We start from the raw sequence: 3,360 nt of genomic DNA on the forward strand, positions 1-3,360 counted from the left end.
TTTCAGAAATAAATGAAAGACAATATTGGCCAGTATATTTCTTAAAAAATAAAACTAAAGATTACAGGGAATTAAACCTAACAATTAGTGGATCTGAGTAGTTCATATATTCTGCTAAAATTGAATATTTCAAACCTTGTTCTTACCTGAAAAGTTTAAAAAAATTAGTCAAGAAGGTCTCGGGATCACTAGAGTTAATCTTCTTTACCAAGTCTTGGAAAAGAAAGGATAGTCCAAGGAATTGCTGACTTGCCAAAGCAACAATAGTATTTAAAGAAAATGGCCCATGAAATGATATATCAGTTATTCTGATTCTAATCTTAGGAAAAAAAAATTAGAAAGCTGGACAAAGTTAGAACTCTATCAACAGGGAATTATGAGCTAAAAATAAAGCTAAATTGTTCAACGTAGTTTCAGAGAAAGTAGTTCTTGTCAAATTATCTTATTTAGATTTTTCTTTTATAAGATTATAGGTCTGGTTGACAAAGGTAGCTGTTTTGCTACAGTCTAATCAAATTTCACTGAGGCATTTGACATACTACACATGACATTGTGTTTTAAAATCCTGCATTATATGTAATTAATAGAGCACAGATTAAATGATTTAAAAGCCACTTGACTGATAGCACTCAAAATGTATGCATTAATGGAAAGGCATTAATTATCTGGGCCATTACTAATAAGACACTGCAAGGCTTTTGGTCCTAAGCCATTTTAACCTTTATTTGAAAATACTCTGAATTCTGGGCACAGTGTGAAGGGGACAAAATGTTGATGCTATGAAAAGCAATCAGGAGTCAGCTGTCAGAATGAGCTGGATATCCTGGATAGGTGGCCTGAATTCAGCAGAAGTTTGAACACACTGAAGTGCTATGAATGGGGAGCAAAAGTGTGTTGCAGAGTGGAGCTGCCAGCACATGCCCCCAGGGAAAAGAATCTGTGTGTCTTTGGAACAGTGAAAAACTCATCTAAAATGGATGCAGAGGAGAAACCAAATCTTTGACATTAGGCAAAGTTTTAACAGGGATCCAAAATGGTGCCAGAGTAAACTCTGGAGACGTGAGTGAAGAGGAATAGAGCTGAGGAGATTATTTGTATCCTATAGGATATCCTACAGGGATTTTTATCCTATGGGATATTTTATAGGGAGATTTGAGGGGCTAGAACAGCTGTGGAGAGAGGAAGTTAGGGGGGCAGTGAGATGGGGAGGTAGGCACTCCTGAAATGTGGCTCCTGGTGTTTGCCCACTCCTTTTCATAACCTCAAGCCCATTTCCCATCCTGCAAGTGTCTGACCGTGGCTACTCACATCCAGCACCCTTCCCATAACCACACTCAGCTCCTCACCCAGTAGCAGCTGGAACAGACTAGAGAGCTGGAAGCCACCACTGGGCCATCAACTTTCCCCTCTCTAAGGACCCCCTAGGGGAAGAAAATAATATAGGTCCTGTGGCTAGAGATTAAACGGTGCTAGTGGTCGTTTCTGGCTTCAGAATCCACAACTCACCCCTTACTGCCTGGGTGGGCTTTCCTCCTTGGTTAAAGGTCTACCAGGAAAAAAATAGAGCTGATTTCTAATCTCTTAGCACACTCAAATGACCTTGTAGGTCTGGTAATCTCAGGCTGGTTAACTTTGTGTTTCTTTGCCTGTTCAAATGGTATTTGGTGTTTCCCAGAGAAAAAGGACTGGAATCACTAAAATGATAGAGGAACATGTTGCAAATGTGCATGCAACATGTCCTTTTTTAATAGGTATTTACAATGGCCAGTATCTCTGTGCTTAAGCTCTCCACAATATTGAAAGTAATGATAGTATTGAGTATTTCACTTCGGTCGTACATACACAAAAATTGGAACAATACAGAGAAGATTAGTATGCCTCCTTGGCAAGGATGACATGCAGATTCACAAAGAGTGACAGAATTTTTTTGAGCCAACAGTATTCCCAGCAGAACTAGGAAAGTGTTTGTCCCTCTGTACAGGGTAGTGGTGAGGCCACACCTTGAGTTCTGGGTCCAGTTTTGGGCCACTCACTACAAGAAGAACGTTGATATGTTGGAACAAGACCAGGAAAGGCAACAGAGCTGGTGAAGCACCTGGAGCACAAGTCTGGAGCAGCTGAGGGAGCTGAGGGTGTTTAGCCTGGAGAAAAGGAGGCTCAGAGGAGACCTTGTCTCTCTCTACAATTCCCTGAAAGGAGGATGCAGCCAGGTGGGAGTTGATCTTTTCTCCCAGGCAGTCACTGACAGGACAAGAGGACATGGCCTCAAGCTGCACCAGGGAAGGTTCAGGCTGGACATCATGAAGAACATCTTCACTGACAGGGTTTGCCCAGGGAGATGGTGATGGCACCATCCCTGGAAGTGTTCAAGGAAAGGCTTGATGTGGCACAGTGCTGTGGTGTAATAATCAAGGTGGTGACTGGTGAAAGGTGGGACTTGATGATCTTGGAGGTCTTTTCCAACCTTAATGATTCTATGATCTTATGATCTTTAGTTTATGACTCTATATATCAGGAAGAATTCCAGGTTAGTATATTTTTAAACATTAAAGTATTTCTCCAACAGCTAATATTGAAAAAACCCACCCAAAAAGCCTTTACTGGAGTTTCATTTAGTGCATATGCCAATTAGGTAATTGCTTCACGCTAAAGCAAATCCTCAGCACTTTAGTTTTCAAAATCTGAATTTTACATAATTTTACTAACAACAAGTACCTTTATAATGGGCCAAATTAAGCCAAAACCCTTTGTGCAAGGGGGCATAATGCATGGATTTAAAAAATCCATGTGAGTCTTGAATTTGTTGGTTAGAACCCAATACTAATTAAAATTAGTGAAAATCCAACGAACCTTTGATAATCAGATCAAAAGTTTGCACTCATTTGATGTGGATTGTCTATATTTCATTGTTACTCTCTTAAAAGATTATTTATGTACAAAGAGTTAGAAAAGAATATTAATATTTAAAAAGTGGAACTATAAGGGCAAACACTGATTCAGCATATGATTTAATTTAATAAATGTTTGCTTTATTCTGCTCAAAACCATGACTTGTGACATTATTTTTTGCATAAAAAGTGATCTACAAAGATTCTTAGTAAAATATATTTCTAGTGGAACAAGAAGTTTAGCTTGTTTACTGGGGACTGGATTCAACAGCATTTGCTTAAAAAGCTGGGCATTAAGGAACCACATCAGTCATATTTTCATTCCAAATTTGCCACTGGTTTACTGAGCAAAGTTCCTCAGAGGAAAAAATCTGATTTCATAAAAGATCACACACACCAGCCCTAACAGTCTAAGATGCTGTACTGAAAGTTGTCTGGAAATTCGGCATATTTTATGCAACTAAGAGCAAAG

At 39.1% G+C, this 3,360-nt stretch overlaps 1 non-coding gene across 1 annotated transcript; it reads left to right on the plus strand.

Moving 5' to 3' along the window:
• The first annotated feature begins 1,818 nt into the window (after positions 1 to 1,818).
• LOC121337488 lies at positions 1,819 to 1,926 on the plus strand. Its single transcript, XR_005952909.1, has one exon. It is a non-coding gene; the product is annotated as a U6 spliceosomal RNA (small nuclear RNA).
• The last annotated feature ends 1,434 nt before the right edge of the window (positions 1,927 to 3,360 follow it).

Source organism: Onychostruthus taczanowskii, unplaced genomic scaffold (assembly GCF_017590055.1).
Source record: "Onychostruthus taczanowskii isolate IOZ18803 unplaced genomic scaffold, ASM1759005v1 scaffold27, whole genome shotgun sequence".
NCBI lineage: Eukaryota > Metazoa > Chordata > Aves > Passeriformes > Passeridae > Onychostruthus > Onychostruthus taczanowskii.